Here is a 21,618-nt window from a genome sequence, read left to right on the forward strand (position 1 = left end):
TCCCGGGGGAGTCTCATCACTCCTGCTCGTAATAGACAAGAACAAAAGCAGCGTAAGGCGACGAGAGGCAAGAGTTCCATCGAGATACAACAAAGGACGCATTCAAACCTTAATCCACGCTACCATCACCACCCGTCTGCCCCTCCACATCGCAGCAGCTGTTGGACCCACTTTGCCGTGAAGATGGCTCGGCGCTCATCTCACTGGGAGAGCATCATTGAGGTGTATTGATCATAGCTTGCTATGCAGCTGTCATTAATGAATCAGGGCCTAATCAGAAGTTTTATGTCTGCTTCGCAGCTCTCTCCTTCCTCAGTTGCAGGAGATGCCCCCACCACCTTAGTGTGACACTGCTGCTCCACCTCCCTCTTGCTGAACGTAACATTAAAAGATTTATCTCTTAAATGAGAACCTGTAGTAAACAGGCTTAACAGTTTGGCAGCGTTCACGGTCATGGATGAATGAAATATTTGACAGCTAAGCCTTCGAATCTTCCTATCGCACTCTGGCAAAAGGCCTCTTGTTGCCTCCTTCAGGGCTCCTTCTTTTGTTAGTTGTACCGATCGCATTCTTCCGGCTTTTTGCCCGTGTTACAGGGGTGTGGCTGGGCTTTTGTCTCGGCCAACAGAGAGTTTATTATGTGATTGGCGAGGAGCTAATGCAATAACGCTCATCACGTGCCGCTACCAGGGCCAAGTCCAGCCACTCGTGCAGCGCTCTTCTTTCTCTCCTCTCTTCCTTTAGTCTCACAGAGGCAGTTTGCCATCTCTCCTGTGGTGACAGGTTCCCTCTGAGGTATTTAACCACTTGTCTTGCAAAACCCCTTTTAATTGAAATTACCCATTGGCTGATAAGCTTCTGGGGCCTTATCATGGAAGAGATATTGGTTAGGGTCTTTTCAAGCTGCTAGGTTTAACTGTGGCTTTCTTTACTCATTCTGTTACTAATTGTCTTCACTTCTCTCCTCCAGTGTGTCTCATTTTTCCCCCAGCTAGCCTACAAGACTCTTCCAAAGCAGAATCATATTTATGGCTCTTGTAAAATGGCCGTGTTGTCTCTTTTATGTACTCCAACAAATATCAAGATTAAGACAAGCTTTCAGTGTTGTGCCTGCGGATTCGTCTTGTAACCCGAAACGACCAGTAAAGATAAGGTGAGGCACTTTGAGACCAGCAGGGGGATGTCCCCTGAGAACAGTAACCAGGAGCCGGGACTGTTTTTCTGATTGTTTTGGGAATAGAAACTGTCAAGTAACCAAATTGGCTGGTGGTGAGGGGAGACATCATTTATTTTGGATGGCACAAAAATGGCACTAACTATAAAGTGCCCAAAAACCATTAGCTGTCATCCACATCCATCTGTGACCAACTAGACTTTAGCTTTTATATATAGAGAAAACATTTATCGCTTTTACTCCCTGTGTTCGTGTTCTGCAAGTGAGAATAAACGCGATGACTCTTTTAGATGGCGTGTAACGGTGTATTGAACGTGTTCTGACAACTAGAGCAGAGAACACATCATAGAAAAGAGGCTAAATGAATCACTACAACTGACATTCCTAGAGGGAACAGCCATTCTTACTGGCTGTAGTGCAGTCGACCCTAAGAAAAGTTCATGTCCTGTAAAAAGCAAGAACTCTGCAACAGTTCCGCAGGTGTAAAAAGTCCAATTCTGTGTTTGAGACAACATGCGCTTTAGCACAAAGGAATCAACAGAAATGCTTTTGGCTGTGATGTAAGGAAATTAGTTCTGTAAAGGTTGTGGGTGTCTGTTTATCTGCTCTGATATGATGTGGCAAGAAAATTTGTTTTTTCCCTCCGATAGGCAGACTGCGACTCCTCCCCTGTTGAGAGCTGTCAAAAGTCAGTTGTTATTGAAGCTAGCGCCTCTCTGCTGTCACTGGTCTTGTGTTTCTTCAAAATTAAATAGCTGTGCAGGGGTCTCGTCAATCAGCAGACCTTCAGATGTTTCAGGCACGCAAGCTAAGGTGCTGAGTGAGTACATTCAGGTAGTTTGTTCTGAAATGAAACCATCGCTGTTTTCTGAGAGAAAAATTCTGTTATCTAGTCAAGGACTTTTACAGTGTGGTGGTTTAAAAGAGGAAAACACATTGTACCACACTACACTGTTGAACAGACTGCTGAAGGAGGCTAATTTGTCTGAAGACAGGACTCCATGCAGTGTAGAGGTCTCATGGCATCATGAAGCTCATGAATACATGAATGTTTAGTAAAAGGTGGTGCAGCAAAGTCAGGAACTATTTTACTGTATGATATTCACATATTTCTGGGAGTAAAATAGGCTGTAGCCTGGGTTTGTTACTGCCTGTGGTAAAGTTATTGCTGAAACTCAGCCTACTGTGCAGTCATGACACGCGTCAGCAATCGAACAGTCGTTTTTGAAGAGTCTGTTTTAATCGCAACTCTTAGTTGATCAAATCAATGTGGCACTGCCGTCTGAATAATTCATCAGCAGTTATTAGACCCTTTCATTTACATGTAATAATTAGAACAACTGCTGCACAGACGCCTGCGTGAGAATAATGACGCTTTAGATGTCAAGTGCACACGATGGCCGGTCGATCTGTCAAACGTCGTGCTTCAAGGTATTCTAGTGCGATTTGCTGGCCAGAATTGTGTCAACAACGTTGACAGTCTTACCATGCCTCTAACATCAGCTAAACATTTACTGAGTCATCTCTAAGGTTGGTTGTACATTTTTATGTTGTCAAAATATTGACAGCAGTTCTAGAGGACGCAAGCACAAGCAGCCATTAAAATAGTTTATCAGGTGCAAGATATGGTAAAACTATCATCTGTTCACCTTTAAAATAAAAGATTTCATTATGCAATAATCATGCAGATCATGTTTCATTAAGTTCAGTGACCAAGGTACACTTTATGATTGGTAAAAGATTGATAATTGTTCATTTGGACTCTTTCTGATGTGTACCCTTACCGTATCAAATACTCTGAGTTGTAGAGAGAATACAGTCATACGAGAGGAGTCATAAAGGGAGGCACTCAAAACATCTATAGATGCAGTCAAAAAGAACATGCACACAATGGTACGACAGCATGAGCACTAATAGAAAAGGATGGCCCTGAAAGTAGTATCCTCGTCTGTGGGACAACGAGGAAGCAAAAATGGGACAGTCAAAATGAACAAGAAAAAAGAGAGCAATAGCTTACAGATGGCGGCGCGTGCGGGAGTCCCAGCAGTCCGGATAGGCGGGTGGGGGGTGACCTGAGAAACACCACATGGAGGCAGAAGGACCCAATGGAGCCACCTGAGCCTCAGCCTCTGGCTGAAACAGGAGCGCTTCACTGACAAGCCGTCACACAGACTCGTCGATGGAGCTTTCAGCAAACTCCTTCTTAACCCCCCCCCAACCCCGACACATGCCCAAACCCCAAACCATCGTGTGTCAGCACAGCCATAAGAGTAATTGCTGATTACACACAATTGTCTCGCCAAACCGGTCCCAGTCATGCATCGATTTGTGGAGTTTAATCCCACGTTTCTGTTTAAACCTTATTGCAAAACTGTCCCTTTCCTCCATCATATTTCCACATTCCTGAGATGAAAACTCACAGCTAATGCTTTCGTCTTGTGATGTGCTGATGGATAAGAGGACAGCATGTCATGGACGGGTTCTGGTGGAAAATTGCCCCTGTTACACCCACAGACAGTCAAGGCATCAGTCAAAGACTTTTCTTTAACAATCTTCCCAACAGAATCTTTTGAAACAATTTATAGTATATAGTATATATTCTACCAGCCAATTTGACCTGCTAGAGACTAGACTCGCCAATCGCCACCCAGGTCTACAGCACTTACATGCAGTAATGTCACAGCTTTCTTTAAAACTGAATTTGCATCCCAATTACTTAAAACCAAGCTTTGGGCCAAAGCTGGAGACACACCGCAGGACTCTGGACTGGTGCTGAGCTGCTCTGGTTTGCACCCATCTGCAGCTGGCACAAACGCCTGAGGGCTGCAATCTTGAACGGGCGAGTGTGTGAAAAGACCGTGAAGGAAACACACACCTCCCAGTCAGAGCCGACCGTGGTACAATTTGGCATCACGTCCAGCGGTCAGTAATGCATCTAGAAAATGTGTCGTGTCAACATGCGAACTACTGGGCCGGATCCGGTTGGATCACAACTGGCAGCTGTTCGTAATGCTGCTCAGACATTTACGGCGTCATGATTCATTATCACAGTAAGGAAAGTTATTTTTACTCACTAAAATACACCAGCAAAATGAGCACGACTTCCTGTCCCCTAACCAAAGTCAGCGTTTATTTTTCATTGTAACGCTAAAAAATGAGCTCATATGACGGGACACCAGCTGCTAACACAGCAGCCAAAACAGGCGTGATGCCTTGATTTCAGGTGACTTTTTAGTTGGATTAAAACTGCCCTTTCTTGTCCCTCGTGTGCGTTTGCAGCGCATATCGATATTTTTCTCTGAGTAAAAAACAGACACGCTTTGACACTCCCCTCAGCTTGAAGCAGATTCGTCTTCTTTGTGTTTTTGTTCGATGTCAGACCTCACAGTGCCACCTCCAGCCTTGGAATGTGGGGGTTGTTAAATCAACAAAAGCCATTCTAATCGTTGTAGTCAACAAACACAGTATAATCTGATGAATGTAAATTACAGCAGTATATAAATTAGTTGTTGCTGAACCTTATAGAAAATGAGTTCATGACACATCCACAATAAGCTTCAAACAATGGTTTTACTTTTGCTACCACACGAAGGGGAAGCGATGACGCGCTTGCACGGCCTTGTGCATTCAGACAGCGTGCGTCTGATTCCCTCATAATGTTGATCGCTCTACGAGTGGCCTTCAAATGTGTGACTTGCGGCTGTTTCTGAACATCACTTGAGAAGAAAATTGCACCTGCTTCACACTCCTGTGTCACTCACTTTCGACAAAAACTGGCAGAGGCGGCGAGGGCAGACGTAGAGAGGTGGGTGTTGAGGTCCTCCATCAGTACCAGGTGATGAGTTTACGCGTCCTCGCTCCCCGGGGGGCCCCCTGGGCCACGACCTCCCATCCATCCCCTTATGCTCTCACTCATTTCACTTTCATAAGGACCAGTAATGACTTCCCTCCAATGAAAGTGAGAGAGGAGCACAATGAGTCACTTGTTGGGGAGAAGTGGAATCTTCATCCTGCAACACCAATTGGACCTACTTTCAGAAAACACTGCAAGGGAAATATATAGCTTTCACCGAGGTCACGCGGGAGAGGTGCGACAACAAATTTTACATATTTTCCTGTCCACGTAGCCTCATACATGGCACTCAAGTGCTCTTGTGCTTTAATGTACTCGTACTGTACTTTCTTATATGCCGTTAGCGCAATGCTAAGAACCAATGGCTGTTTGCATTGTAATGTGCTTCAGAGCCTGTACACGGATTAGCGGCTCATTTCAGTGGTTGCACAGTTGGCCCTCGCGAGATCCCAAAGGACAGAGACAGCTGTGCGGGGGTGCTGTTAAGAGTGCGGTGTGCTCTGACGGGGGAGGGAAGGAGGGAGGCGGGGATGCTTATCTGACACCGAGGGGCAAATTTGAGATGGTCCAATACCAGCTTAAGCAACACACACCACTGCACTTAACTGAAATGGGACTGAGCAGCTGACTCCCGACTGAGGAGGAGTCTTATCGTATCGCTCTTCACTTTAAACAAACTACAAGTTTGCGAGGATTTACAAGGGCGTGATGATGCATGACCACAAGTGCCACTTTAAAAAAAAAATGAAAAGAGAGATGACCCTTGGAGATCCAGGTTACTTTTAAATTAGAATAAGGCTAATTTGAAAAGATAAACACAAATTGCGGTTTCTTTTCCTTCCATTAAGCGCCCAGAGAGTTGAGGCTCTGTTGTAATAAATACTCAAGAAACTGCTTACTTTAATTACATTCTGTCCGGACAAACAGCCTCGTGGTGATGCGATCCAGGTGGACCTTATTAGGAAAAATGTGAGAAAGATCTTGAGTGACATGGGGGGTGGCGGGGATGTATGGAGGTGATCTCACACCAGCCTCATCTGGAAAGAGACAGGAAGTACGCGCAGGGACCCGAATGCAAATAAATATTTCAGGAGAAGTTGGGTCCTCAGTCAAGTGCAGACAAGGTATCTTGACTCACAGCTTCTGAAGTGACAAGGTGTGAGTTCCCTGACTCGATGACCTGCACGTCAGCCTCTTTGGGCTTCCTGCATTTATTCTTTCTATTTGCTTTTAACTTGTCTTTGCAATATTTTTATGTTGTTTTTAAAATCGTGCTGCCGTGAGCTACTGCTGCGTTAGCCCTGAATTTTAATCAACCAATATAACAGCAACTAAAACAAACTTCTACCCAGCTTTAGCCTACATGTCTCTGGCTGCTGTTCCACGAATGTCGAACGATAGCAAATTTTCCCGGCAGAGGGTTAAGGTTTCATGCTAGCTGGTGGGCTGGATTTTGTTATTTCTAAGACGTCAAGTGTCAGCTCCAAAGCAAACACCGCAGACTCCAGGGCGGAAAGGAAAAAAGGAAACAAAGAACAAATCCAGAGTTCCGCGGCACAAGAAAACCTCCAGGAGTAAAACACTAGGGCGTGAGTCAGAGGCCCCCTTCCCTCTGGTGACTTTCCCAGGTGCTTAGAGAGCTTTACAAAAGTGGATTCAAAAGCTAACGGATCCTTGCCAACTGAGGTTATTTGTAATTTTGCAGACAAAGGCACCTGTTGCTGTGTTTTGTCAACTCTTTTATGTTGGACACCGAGAAGTTTTGGGGCATTTGCATTAGAAATAGGACTGGTGGTGAGCCTGGACTCCATCTCACACTAAGATGACTCTCTAATCCTATCTGGTATTATGGTGTCAGTGCTGGCGCTCCAAAGCTGCAGCAGCAGGTGACTCCTTTGTGGGGGAAGAGGGGTGTTTTAATTTTGTAGATCATTAAACCCTACTGAGGTCACCAGCCTCACTTTGTTTTTCTCCTCCGGCTGTGCTGACCTTAAGTTTGGGGGCTAGATTGTTTCAAAGCACTGGGTAGCTTTAGTCTATCATAATGATAAATAAAGCTAAACAGCATTAAGTTGCTGATTATTGCCCACCCACGCACGCATCAACACACACACACACACACACACTCACACTGCAGCACAGCCTCTTGTGATTTAATGCCGGGGAGTTTTGAGAAAAGCTTCATTGTTCTGAGCACAACAGCAAAGGCTTAATGAGTTCATTCCAAAGTGCTCGGCCTTTCTCCAAAATCTGAGCTGCTTCCAACACTGCCGACCTGTTGACCACATGATCATTGTCACCAAGACATTCGCTGGGTCTTAATGGTAAGACACGCAAGAATGTAGCGACGCTGAGCCTTTGCCACCTTGCAATGCTGGTGGGAAAGCCCAGTTCTGAGGGCAGCTTAAGTTTACTATGGCAAACTGGTGACCTGTGGGTTGACTGAAGCAATTTGGGGGGGAAAACTGGATTTAAGGCTTTTAGGGCATTTAGAGTAAAGGGCATCCAGATGCACGCGGGGCTAACGGCTAAAAAAACGAAAAGCTCAAAATCCTCCATCATTTACTTGTGAAATCACATCTTTTTCCATCACATTATCATTTCTCTGAGAGCCTGACTCTCAAGGACCTTTGTGACTTCAGTCTGAAAAAACCCCAGTCTGGAAAGAGAAGTTAGGCAGCGTCATTTGAGAATAAATGTATAAGTAATGTTTTAACTAAATTAAATTTCTTTTAAAGACTTGGCAGTAAGCGACAGGAGGTGGCCATTACACTCAAAGACCATCATTAGACATTTCTTGTGGAACCATGCGGGTAAATTCATTTTACACTTGGCCTTAGATAGGATGACGGGCTATTTTTGCTTTATAAATTAATGGTTCGCACCGATCTGGAGTCAGTAAAGAGTCACAAAGATGCAGATGTGCTCTGGTTGAGAGCCTGTCAGTTGACTGCGCCTGTATATAAAGTAGCATGTTCTTTCATTAGGAGCTATACAAACAAGGCTGTAAGAGCAAAAGGGAGCTGAAGAGAGCGCAGTTACACATCCTTAACCCCCTGAGAGAACAGCATGGAGCTGTCATTTGTGTCAGGTGTCATTATCGCGGCGGGTCTCGCTTCTTAAAGTAAAGTAATTACAAAGGAGGATAACGTCGCGGGAGGTGTGACTCCAATACAAAGCGTTTATTGCAAGCTGGCGCAAGATCATCTCTCGTGTCACTGACACTAAAGACGTACATGTCTTTTAATGTCACTGTGTAAAATCGAAACTAAAGAGTGCTGAGTCAGCGTTTTGTTTGAATCGGTTTTGAGGTTGTTGTTTTTTTTTTATTACTTCCCCTCTACGTTTTTGATCGCATCAATGTCACGGTCATACGATTCATGATCAATTTCAGCCATACGTCCTCCATATATGCAAGAAATTAGTTAGGAATTAGCACGTCTGACCCCAAGAACATGAACCTCAGGGAGAGAAGGAAAACCCAGACGGGCCCAGTTCGCGATAACCTTTCCCCTCCCGAGGGCGACGCTGGAGAGGTGCTCCATCCTTCCTCTTCTTACTCATCTCCTGGACCAGCTCTACAAAGAGATATGATATTAAAGCACTTCCTCATCAAGATTGAAAGGAGCACATTGTCTTTTTTTGTGCCTCCAAGCAGTCAATTATTTGACAAGTACACATAATGAACAATGCAAGACGAGTCAGAATTTAATCAAAAGGCGGGGGCCCGGCGCAGATGGGAAATGATTAACACAGTTAATCAAACATCCCAGTGTTAGGTTAAACACGGCCAGCCCGTCCCATCATCTGCGCAGAAGATGGGAGCTGTTGCGCATTACCATTTTTCCATTTCCTTTAGCCCACCAAGCATTTATTACATTTATTATGTTGACCCTTGTTTATTCTGCTGCTCTCACAAAGACATTTACGTCCGCGGCCTGCTCCTCCCTGATTCATTTCCCCTCTCTTGATGAGACTGTGATGTCGATAAATCTGAAGCGACGGTCAAACGCCGTCTAATCCAGGTGGTATTTATGCAAAGGTTGTTTGATTTTTTCCTCTTGCCGCGTTGCTATTGAGAGGACTTTTGACAAAACGCCCACGCCGAGTTGACAAACAAGGCCTCCGTTGAAAATCCAATACGTCCAGCGGGTCGAAGCGCGATATCTGTGAAATAGCGCCGACGCTGAGGCGCTGGTTTCTGATCTATAATCTGCTTTTGGATCCCGAAAACAGAACTTGGCTTCATTTAACAAAGTATCAAGTCTGACTATAAGCACTATGTACTGGTAAATTAAGACAAATTGTAGCTTCTGTGCTTGATTTCTTCCTTTTTTCAGTAAATAAGATGTAACCCAAAGCCTATATCACCATTTCACACTATATTTATTTCATATTGTAGAGTAAGAAGTGTCACTCTGAGCTGTGCACTAAGCATCCAGCAACCCCCCCCCCAAAAAAAACATAGAAAACAATCTCCAAGATACTTTCACACGTCCTATTTTGCAGACCGGTACAACCGTGCGTGGCAATGTTCGTTCCCCTCTCACGCAACAATAATTACCAGTGATTGCAAAGTATCTCTCGAGAAATTGGGACAGAGCAATTTACTTCATTGTCCTCAGAAATTGGAGCTGCCCCTAGTTTCCTTGTCTCTCTCTCCCCCCCTCACTAGATTCGTCTATTCTGCCTGGTGCCAGAACGAGACACATCACTAATCAGGCAAACTATTTAACCGGCTTGGACAGATTTCACTTGGACTAAACCACTGTGATAAACGGTCGCGCTCAATGTTTTTTTGGGTGCTGTCCCAAACCACCAATGGATAAATGCATGTTAAAGTATAGTAAGCACCTCTAAAGAGACTAAGCAACCTTCAGGAAGAAACTATTTAGTTATAACTCCAATTTTGGACCCTTTAGAACACACGGGAGTTAATAAGTTTAGGCATCAACGGTGATGGTAGCATAAATTTGGTAATTTTTAATGCTTTGGTGAGCAGCCCTCTGTGTTTAGAACCTTCCTGTGTCATAGAAAAAGGCTATATGTATTTAAAACTTATAATTGTGTTCCTTTATGCTGGCACAAAGCAGTTACTTTTAAATTAGAGGAATTAATCAGAACGCAAAATTAAAGGAATGTCCATCCGCAATGATGAATGCTTAAGTGAGATTTTGCTTCAATTAAAATTTCAGGCAATTATTCTGAAAGATTATTGACCTCTAAGTGGAATGGTGGGGTCACATGCTGCATTTTCTTCTGTCTTTGAGGGGTGGTATTCGTCTTCATTAGAGAGAACAATTGAAAGCGTTTTCCTCCCTGGCTGGAGGGTATTAGCACGGGAAGATTAGCCGCGGCACACTTCACTAATACAGCTGATTTCTATTATTGTCCATCCAGGTAAAGGCTGGATGCTTTTTTTCTACACGCTGACCTGCTCGTCTTCAGCCTTTCTCGTCCTTTTTTGGTGGGCGCCACTGCTCTGGTCTCAGAAGTTTCACCAACTTTTTCACGGTGTTTTCTCACCAATCCGATCCATCCTGCACAAACGTTAGCTGCCTTTAATTTTAGCCCCAGAAATGCATCGGTGTTCTGTGTCATTGACTAAAGTACAATAATTATGAATCAGGAGTAAATAAACGGACAAATCTTTGTCGCCATGGGTCAATATGTAATACTTATTGCACGGATCAGCTGATAACCCACAACCTGCCAAGATGTGCTGTCAGTATTTCTCAATATTAACCCCCACTTGGTTAGCTGCTGCATGTAGCAGTAGCATATTTCTTAGCGTGCATTGAAATACTATTGGGATTTACTTTAATTTAATCAATAGGTCTTAGAAAATGCTTTTGTAATTTTAATTGTATTGTAATATTTAATGTAAAAAAGGACCAGGTAAGACTGCATTAACCGGATTTTGTTGGATGGAGGTCCAAAATGGTCCGGATGAATTTTTGATAAGAGCTACTTTTTAAGATGACCAAGTCGATTGGTCAGACAAGCTTACTTTAATGTCATTGGGGGGGGGGGTTGAAGTGAGTGGCAAGTTTTTGAGTTAGTTTCTCGGCTCAGATCTCAGACTAAGACTATGTAGGTAGGTGACTCTTTTGGCTGTAGCGCGCCTGAACAGCAGCATATTAGAAAAGACTGGCAGACCTGTCTGTCAGTCAAGTGGTGAATGAGGTAGAGGACAGATGATTGGCTCAAATCCATCCATCCATCCATCCATCCATCCATCCATCCATCCATCCATCCATCCATCCATCCATCCATCCATCCACATTGCCCTAATGTTTGCCTGGGGATGGACCCCAGCACTCGCTCTGACCCGGATCAGAACTGCTGTGTATTCTTGACTGATCTAACTTAAAATACAACTTTGCCAAAATTCCGCCTACGAGCGACCCTTTTCTGACGCTCCCAGTTGGGTGAGAGCGTGTGGAGTATGTTGACAGGCCCAGGAGGAAACCCGGGCCCCGGGGAGTCTTCTGCTTGATGGGATCGTTTGGGGATGTATCGCCTTCCAATCCGGACAAAACAGATGAAAACAAATGCAGAAAGAAAAACTCTTTCTTGAGGTCTTCTTGGAAAAATGTGGGGAGGAAATATCACAGATGTTCTCCGCTGCTGACTAACAGTGTTTTGGAATAATCATGCATCACGTTGATGGATTACAACAGCGCTAAAATCGAGCCCGTTGTTTGGCGCCTGCTGTAGGACTCAAAAGAGGGATTTTTTTCCTTCAGTCACGTCTTCCACGCCTGCCGGGCTCATACTCGGTTTTACGGCAAACATGCCACATCTTTTCTGTGAGAAATGCGTCCACATTTACAGAACGCAGAACACAGCATGGCAAAGTGAAGCAAATTGGAGCCGTTGGCCTCTGCTGAACCATATTACTGGCGACCATATATCACTTTTTATAGGTCACAAGCAAAGCACATCTGTTTCCACTTGGCTAACTTTTCCCTACGAGATATTTGAATCGGGATTCTTCACCTCCACTCCTTTGCTCCCCCCTCCACCGCGCTTGTTTAAACCAGCTTGTGCCACGTACATCAAAACTCCTTTTTTTGGTGTCTTTCTGGACAGATTTGAGTACAGAATACAATCAGGGTTAGCAGAAAACTCTTGTTTACCCTGAAACACAGTTAGCTTTAAATGACTTGTTTACACAGTGCGGCCCTTTAACACTCAGCTTATTTGACAGTTGTGCAAGCCAGAGCCCTTCCACGCCGGGGCCGGACCCTGCTCGCTTTTTCTAATTTGATCTCAAAGCTCCTCATGTGTTTGACTTCTTTTTAATTGCTTCCTGTCTGCTGGGTCAATTATAAGTCCTGGGACTTTTCTAGCAGGGGACAGAATGCTTTTTTTTTTCTTTTTTATCCCCCTCGACCTGATTAAATAACAGAAATTCGAGGATGATGAGATCACTCATCGGGGGCTCGATCCGATGGCTTTTTCTCGATGGGTAGATATTTTGGTTTACTTTCAGGCCCGAGTTGATTGCCTGGGATTCTGTTCTCAGTTCTACTTAATGGAAAAGCGGGCAGAGACAAAGGCAGTCTTACTCTTTAATCCGCTATTGATTTTGGATCAGGTGCACTCCAGTGTAAACATCCCATTGGTATTGTGTTTAATACAAAATATGAGCTTTGAGGGGAAAAGGCTGGCGCGATTGAGCTGTCAGCAGGCAGTTGATCCCACCTAAAAATGTTCCATCAGCATCCCCGTCCACCACTGATAAAAGCACATGCTGACCCATCTTGACCAGTGTGACACCACCTTTCCATCAGCAACCAAACCTGAAACAAAATGAGGGCTTCAAACTTAAATTAAAAATGTCACTGGCTGGTGTCATTTGCCAAAGATGTGATTTGTTCTCTGACTTCAACATTTCCTTGAAAAGTTGTGTTTAAAATCTCTTTTGAAGGCCATTTATGCTGCTTTTCACTTTTAGATGTGTTTTCTGCTGCTTCAATTAATTTGATGATTAGCTGTTGGTCACTAGGGGTATCCAATAAAAGTTTATGGAATTTTCCACTATAAATAAGATTTTTACAGCCGCCTCTTTTCATGTCATTCACAGCCAGACTCGCATAATTTTTTGGTTCCAAAGATGGTAAGAATGCACTTTCATGGCACTTGACATTGTTTTCTAATTTCTCAAGTGCTGAAGACAGATAATGAATACTCCTGCAAAAGCCTTCAACATTTCAACAACATAAAGCAATAATTCAGATGGCTGTAGATGTTTAGTGAAACTTATACTTGATCTACAGGATCCCCTGGGAAATTGCTAAAAAATTTCCAAAAACCCTCTTTCCATCTTCATTTCCCCTTCCTCAGTTAGTCTTCTTATGTCCTGTTGCTGCCTCAAAATGGTCCAACAGTGTGAGGTCAGAACTTGGTTGCCCAGGGCTACATAAATATTAACCAAGTCTCCGCAGCATCGAGAGGCCAGCTTTGATTATGAGTCCGCTCCTGGAGTTTGATATCCAAGGAGACCAGTGAAGTCAGCTTGACAAAATTGATGAGAGAATACCAAGGGAGTCGGCAGAAGCCTCACTTCATTCGGAACAGATCGGGCTGTGGTGCGGGCGAGCCTCCACTGGTTCGCAGTTCACGTGTTCGAGATGGGCTTTGAACCGCCACTCGTGCGGGTAGGAGGGTCAACAATTAGCAACAAGCAAACTTTTTCGGCATGCTGTTTCTTGTGTTTGCAGGTTTGTCGGCAAAGCACCACTTAATCACGGGAGGGGTGACGACGGTAAACAGTAAACAGAAAGGAACTCCGGTGATGTTTGCGTCTGCAGCTCGGCTGTTAATAAAGGGACAAATGAAGGTCAAACCGGCTTCATGAACGAGTGATTGAGTGATCAGAGGCAGACACGGCTTGGTTAATTGTGCTCTGGAGCAAAACCTCTCCCTGTCATTGTTGAAAAAGGACGCTGATTTCTTGCTCTGACGGCAGTCCCGTGGCCGCTCATGTGTGCCCAAAATGTCAATCATGTGCAAATATTGTGGGAAGGGACCAATAATCTTTGTTAGCTCAACAATTGAAGGTTAAGCGGCAAGCTAGGAGGAAATGGGGAGGCATGTTTGATCTCCCCATGGATGACCGGTGCCTGACTGAAGCATGCGTTCTTCTTTTATCAAAACTGCTACTGACATCTTCACAACTCTGGCCTTTTTGTCCCGTTTTTTTTTTTTTGCACTTGATATTTTTTTTAAATGCCGCCATAGTTTCCGCCTGTGTTTTTGAACTGTCAAGTGTCATCAGGCAGGAGATTCCACTTAGCATTGGCTATTCAGGGAATGACTGCATTACACACACACACACACAGACACACACACACACACACACACACACACACATCCTTGTATTTATGTACTTGTATGGACTTTCATAGGCATAATACATCGTCCAATAAGCCCCGTATTCTACCTGATAACCAGTCCTTCAAAGTTGTGGGCAGCCGCCAAAATGTCCTCTTAATTTTGCTAGTAAAATGCAATATGTAGCAAGAAAAACAGGTGCCCCCAACATGGTCAGTGACACCAAATATGACTTCATCACTGTTGTAAATGATGTCTCTGTTTTCACCTGTTCTGAGATTCATCTCTGAGCTCTCACAGTAACTGTGTTGTGTGTTTAATAAGAAAGTGTTAGGTCAGTCTAATGCCCCCTGTTGACAGTCTGAGGAATCTGATTCAAAGAAATTTTTCCAAAATGGCCGTCGAAGCTGCTCAACGCTGCAGCCACATCACATGTTTTCAGTCCCGGCTTATAAATAAACATTTTTTTCCCAAGATATGGACGCATGCCACTGGGTGACCTTTTATTACATCTGTTTTCCCTTTTTTGTGCCTCAACCCCTCCCCCCAAAAAGCCTGTATTATTATGTAAAATTATGCTTATGAAAACATAAGTTTGCCCCTCTGATGCATTCACCTTCACCTGGATGACTCGGCTACACGTTCCCCCACAGTGGGTGAGAGACGGCTGTGATTGAAGCCAGGTGTGCACCCACGTCCTGCCTGATAATGTTTCGGAACAGAATTCCTCAGCCAGATCATAACACTGCAGCCTTCAGGAATAAACGCTTAACTGTTGGGGCCTGGGAGGTTTTTTTGTTTTTTTTTTCCTCGGATCAAATTAAGAAATCCTGATTGGAGATTTAAATATGGGAAAAACAAGGTTTGGGTTCCAATCTTCATTTGACTATTGGATATTATGGTCACAGTTGTTTTTCCATCAGCAGGGCCGTTCATAAAGATTTCTGGGACCAGCTGCCATGTGGTGGCACAAAGAGGCCAGAATTAATAGTATCTCCAATAATGTTGCATCAAATAAATTAAATAGTCATTTTTTATCAGTCACCATTTACTGGAGGTTAATTAAAACCAGATGTTAAAAAAAAACACCTTTAAGATAATATAAAATTTAGTCCTTTTCAGTTTTGTCTACCCAAAATCTCAAAATTCATGTTTTATTTCTGAATTATTTCTTCTCCCTGATTTTTTTTTTACTGTTTTAAGATTTGACCTTTATTTTATGTTTCTCAAAATTTTTACCCAATGAAAACAATTAATCAAAATTATGAATTCAGATTGAGAATAATGAGAGAAAATATGCACCTTGAATAAAGCAAATTCTTTGAATTATTCCAATCTACAATTATGTGAACTCATTTTTATGTTTAATTACCACACTGTGAACATTAAAGAAGACAAAAAAATAATATTTCAAAACAGAAAAAAAAATATTCTTGGGGCGATTGCAGTATTAATGAAAGAAGTAATCAATCATAAATCTCGAAGGGAAAATATTTGTCCTATTGTCAAATGTCCATATTCGTCAGGCATGTTGTTGCCCTGTGGGGGCAGTTGTGGGAGGGTGGTGGTGGTCTCCCCATGTTCCTTTTGATGATTGCTAGTAGTATTACAGTAGAAAAAGTGCTCTGCCATTGGTTGGATGGGCTGGGCTGCCTACTGTGACAGAGTATGGCTCTATACCCAAAAGGAAGCCAGTCGTGCGTCTCTAAGCAGAAAAGAGGGCAAAAAAAAGAAAAAGACTAGGGAGAAAAAGGGTGGATATCAGACAACTTCCTTCCCTTTTGGGTGACGTAGCCCAACCGTTTGTGGTGGTTAAAAACGTGAAATGAAAAAAGACCTTAACTTATTCCTGCCGGGCAGTAAGCCGACAGTCCGTGTGCGTGATCGGTGTTGCTCTGAGACAGAGTCCGGGTCAGCGCGGATGCGGAGCTCCATGTCGGGTTTTTAGAGGAGTCCGGCGCCCAGACGGGCTCTCGCTGTCAGGCTGCTCTCTCCGCCGCACTCGAGCGACCGAAGCGCCGCGTCGCTCCGCGCCGCCGCCGCCGCTGCTCCCCTCCAACTATCTGAACACAGGACGGGGGATCCTCTCCAGTCCGGGCCGCTGAAACTTGTCCCGGTCAGTCTCATCCAAGGAGATCTTGAGTTCTGAGTGGAGAATCTTCTCCACCACCCCCCACCCCCCATCCCTTCCACCCCCCACCCACCACCACTCACTACACCACCCTCCCCACTTGATGAAGACAGTGAGAGCCCCGCTCCCGTGCGTCCCCCTCAGTCACTCAGTCTGGTTGTGGGCTCCTCGAAGCTCCGCGTCCTTCTCGCTCGCTGTCGCCGCTGCCGAGAGACGCGCACCGGAGAGCGGCGTTATTAGTCGGACCGAGCAGAAGAGCAACAGCTTCACCATGGAAGTGTGTGTCCTGCGCGGGGGTGCGCACGGGCTGATAGCGGGACCGGTCGCCTGATAACCAGCCTTCTGTCCCAGATCAGGAGAGCATGTCTCACGGCTGCAGGAGGTTCGCTGCAGAGGACTTCCAGCCCGACCGTCGTGCAAAAAACTGACATTAAAAATATTCTTCTTTCTCCAAGTCACATCTCTGCTTCACTTCAAACAGCCCGATTTGCGTCACTGCTTCTCCACAAAGGTAAGTGGAGCTTTTTCTTTTATTTTCTTTCCATTGTAACATGAAATCAAACCCTAAAGGGGTGCGCGGACAAGCGTGGCAACTTTTCTTTATTTTCTTTGTTTCTCCAGATCTCGGATTTGCTTTAGAGGGCACAGGCGGACTCAAGTGCGCACTTAAAAAATAAAACTGAGGTTTTTTAGAGGGTAAAAAAAAAACACTTTAAATGTATTTTGTAGTGAAATATCAAAACCTAAAGCGATGCCTCGAAAGTTTTGATTTGGCATAAACCATAAAAAAGTAGTACCACTGAATTTAGCCAGAAGCAGCAAAGCTCAATTTAACTGGAATGTGTGTTTCCAGATTTGATGTGGAGTTGTTAAAGGTGCTGGTCACCGAGGTTCTTTGAAATCCACTGGTTTAAATGGTGATTTATGCTGGGAGCTGTGACCTGAGGAGCGATGTTGGTGTGATTCCTGAGACCATTCACTGGCTAATCCATTATAATTGGGACTTGTGCTGTTGGTCGGGACAAAAGAATAAGAAAAGAAAAGGGGGGGAAATGCCGAAATAGTCAAGCTTCAGCTTCCACTGTAATAATGTAGAGTTGGCCTTTGATGGAGAAATCAGCATTAGTGTCTGTGTGTGTGTGTGTGTGTTTGCATGCATTTATGTGTGTGGGAAACGTGCACAAAAGTAGACGGGTTTGGTTGTTTGTACTTGTAACGTGGTTGGCACAGAGTGGCAGTAAAATTAGATCCTCTTACTGCACATTTATTATTCAGGCCGAGTGTTTGAACGCGTCTCGTCAACCATGCGTTAAAGCGCAACAAGCGCGCACATCGCGCCGCTCCTGTGCTCTCCCGGCCCGGACAGAGCTGCGCGGCGCGGCGGGCGAAGCCTGGAACTCGGGCTGCAATCGGCGGTCGATCACTGGTTGTGATAAATTTATCCTCACGCTTCACCTGAGCTTCACCGCTGCCGCGCCTTTGCGCATCTGTTCTCATAAAATAAACGCTGTTACAAATTCCTGCCTGGATCAGAGTCCGCGAACGCGTCTCCCTCCTCTAACTGACATTTGTTGCGTTTAAATGATGGAGGTTTGAATGGGCTGAGCATTGTCTGATGCTGAGGCTGCGGGTGATAAAAATGCAAATAATCAAACACATTTAAATTGGCTCCATCGCTGTCCCATCATACACGACAATGGCGCGTTCAGGTCCCCTATGAGCGGGGTGCACTTGCTGATAAACACTGAATTTTCTGTAATGAGCAAACACACACTTTCATCATTCTCTAGGAGCTGCAGCCTTGTGTCCAAGCTCTCAATTCTGGTTGGCGCATAAAAAAAAAAAAAAGTTGGAATTATTACAAGTACGAATTCCAGCTGTTTGAAAGGAGTGTATTAGCATATCAAAGTGGTCAGGAGCCTTCCACCATTCAAGGAGCCGTATATTTTTCTCTTCCTCTGTGTTTTTGGCTAAACCTGAAAGGCTCGGGGAAACTGAAAGACTTGTGTGCACTCCCCCCATTCCTTGTAAGCGGCTCCACATCCCGTGTAGAACATCATCTGGTTTTCACAGGAAAGCAGCAACTCTTTAACGCGCGCCTTTGCTATGTTTTTAATTAAATAGCCTAGAGAGGATTAAATATATATATATTCTCTTTTTCTCCCTTCAAAAAAACCCTGAATTCGGATGAAAGAAGGGAACCATCTTCTCGGCTGTGTCAGCTCCAGTGTTCTATTATCATTTTCTTTTTCTTCCCACCTTTTTTCCAGGGCTATTTTCTCATTTTGTCTCATAGTGCCAGTGTGTTCGGCTTCAAAGAAGCATGGCGGCTCTTGATACGGCGGTGCACCGCTGCCCGTTGTGTCTTCTGGCAGATCAGTGCAGCCCAGCACGCTCAGGGTTTGAGCGCCTACATTTCCTCCAACTCCTCGGGCTCGTAATTCTCACAATAAGTGAGCCGGGCAGGGCGGGCGCGAAGGAAAACGCCTGATTTGTTGACACGATGGGCCGCTGCTTCGGCTCCTGCTCGTCCACATCAGACACTTGATAGGGACATTAAACGCGGCGTGGTGCAGCTTTCAGGGCCCCCCCTCAAGTTTTTTAAAATTCTACTAACACACCAGGCACGTCCTCTCCTCCTCTGTGGAGTGACGGTGGCCACGGTTCCTCTTCTGGTGTCTCTCGCTCTGACTGGAGTCTTTGTCTGAGCGCCGACGGACGAGTCCATGGTGGGTTTAAAGGTCGTGGCTAATTCCTTGGTCTTCTGTTACCGCGGCTATCGTCGAACTGATCCGACTATTTGCCCGTTTCCCAACTCCGGCCGCGTTAAAATTGCTGCTAAGGGGGGAAAAAATCTGCGTTTCAGTAGAAATGTCGTTTATATTTACGACCCATCACTTGACTGGAATGTAAACGGTGAGGTCAGACTTTATTTTTTCCTATGCTAGAGCTGCTACGTGAGGCCGCGCTGTGGCGATAACTGCTCGCCATTAGCAGCATGAAACAAGGCCGCAAAGGCGCGTTACGGCCCCCTTTTAAAGCTGATTTTATTTTACGATCAGCAATCAGCGAAATGTTGGGCGCCGCCGCGTGGCCCACCCCACCGTTCTGAAGAAAGGTTCCACTTGCTATAAAGGCCTCTAGACTGGGGGGGGGGGCTGAAAATGGCAGGTGAAACTTTCCGCCTGCCTGAATAATTTCCAAATGTAACGTCGGCAAGGACAGCGACGCAGGAACGTGAGAGCCGCCTGAAAGGCCGGAGGCTAGAAGCAACGCAGATATTAGCCGATGGCTGTCAGAGGATCACGGATCAGCTCCTCGGCAGCGTCTCTGAGCTCATCTGGCGCCTTCTATTCTTCACGTGGCTCTTTTTGTGTCGCAGGAAGAGGAAGGTTCAAGTAGCAACCGTGAAAACGACCGGGAACAGCGATCTGGGTGTTCAATCGCAGCTTCTGCTCGTTACGCCATCTTTGAAAGGGACGGTGTGTGCTGGTGTGTGTTCTCGCCACGTAAATGAGGGGAATGGATTTTTATAAGCACTGCAGTTAAAGGAAAAAAAAAAATCAATGTTACATTGCGAATTTACAGAAATTGCCAGTGCTACGAGTGGCTCTTATTCCTCGGATAATTGTGGAGATTAAAAAAGAAAGTGGAAAAATGTCATTTAAATTTTTAGCTTTGATGATAAAAGCAGGGTTTCTCACTTTGAGGTTTTTCATTTGGTTCTTTTAAGGAAACCTAAGTAAATAACACACACTCACACACACACATACTGACCCCGCCCTGTCCTTGTGCCGTACGTGAACGGGACCCGTCCCTTATCTTTGTGCAGCTGCGAGACTATTTTGGAAAATATTCAATTTCTGTGACAGAGGAGAACCAGGAGGGAAAAGGCTCCCAGCAAACAGCAGTTATTGCTGCTGTTTGCCATAGCAGCCAAGAGCAAGGCCTGGCATGGGGGGGGGTGTCTGAGGACGTCTGCCAGGGGAAGCAGTAATGTCTCAGCTGGATTATAGAAGACAGCAGCACATCCACGCTTAAAGAGCCCTTTTTTCCCCAAGATGGAGCTGTTATTTAAGGATGGTGAAGGAAAACACGTCAATTCCCCTCTTTCGGCTTCTGTTGTCCTTGACCCATTGAAACTGGAATCATTTTGACCCTTTGCATTTTTCTTCTGCTGCTGCTTGTTGTTTGATGTCTGAAGTCGGTGATGTGTTTTCCGTAGATGTGTTTTCCATAGCAAAGCTCTCGTGGTGAATTACCGTCACCCATGAAACGACCAGCTTTCATCGGTGCTAAACCGAAGATACAAATGGAGTCCGCGCAAAATCAAACTTGGGATTCTGCACTCGAACACGTCATCAAAGCGCGCTTTGATCTCTCAGCCTTATGTCATGTGACTGGTAGTTTGGGATGATCAAAGGCTGCGAACAGAAAAGTCAAAGAAAATGCGAGCGGAGCAGATGATCTGCTGTTTAAAGCAGCGTCCACTTGGACCAGATCCAGACAGACGCTCCATCGAATAACTGCGCAAAGCGCGCACGTTCTCGCCCGTTGCGCACGTCAGCCTGTCTGGTCTGGTTTGGACGTGGGAGGCTGGATAAACGCTATTTTATTGTACAGTATTTAGTTGGGCCGTGTGGAAGCTTTGTTCTCGCAGTTTGGCTGCCAAGTCAGATGGAGTCGAGCGTCTGGTCTGGGAGTTTCAGATGAATATCACAGGCATGCTAAGTTGCTAAAAACTAAGCTAATCAACAGAATAACTGTCTGTTCACTTGCTACCGTGCCAGAGACATCAAACGCAGAGCGGCCCGCAAAAAAACAATCAAATTATCTTTTAATGATTGCTCACGCTGACAGATACGCGGGGACGCGTCGGGTTTGTTTGGAGGAGGACGTTTGTGGACTCTGGAGAAAATTCTTCCATTATCTGCGCAGATATCCATCATCATTTGGAATGAAAACAATTTTACCTTTACGTTGTGGTTCTCTGGCTTTGAAGAGAACATTCAGTCCAGCATTATTCTATTATTGTGCCGCAGTTAATCACGAATCCTGCTGCTTTTATCTCCGCGCCATGTGTGGTCCACAAAAAAAAAACAAAAAAAACCCTTGTTC

The 21,618-nt window shown here is 44.9% G+C and overlaps 1 protein-coding gene across 24 annotated transcripts in view; it reads left to right on the top strand.

The window, feature by feature from the left end:
• Window positions 1-16,368: 16,368 nt before the first annotated feature.
• The window catches only part of adgrl2a (adhesion G protein-coupled receptor L2a), a 76,953-nt gene continuing 71,703 nt past the window's right edge, over window positions 16,369-21,618 (top strand). For 17 of the 24 annotated variants that reach the window (XM_029827938.1, XM_029827941.1, XM_029827943.1 and 14 more), the window contains exon 1: window positions 16,371-17,011. The gene's annotated coding sequence lies outside the window, so the exon portion shown is untranslated. Of the gene's footprint in view, window positions 17,012-21,618 lie in introns of all 24 variants that reach the window. The other 7 variants (XM_029827942.1, XM_029827957.1, XM_029827958.1 and 4 more) reach the window with 2 other exon arrangements.

This window comes from Takifugu rubripes, chromosome 20 (genome assembly GCF_901000725.2).
Source record: "Takifugu rubripes chromosome 20, fTakRub1.2, whole genome shotgun sequence".
Classification (NCBI taxonomy): domain Eukaryota; kingdom Metazoa; phylum Chordata; class Actinopteri; order Tetraodontiformes; family Tetraodontidae; genus Takifugu; species Takifugu rubripes.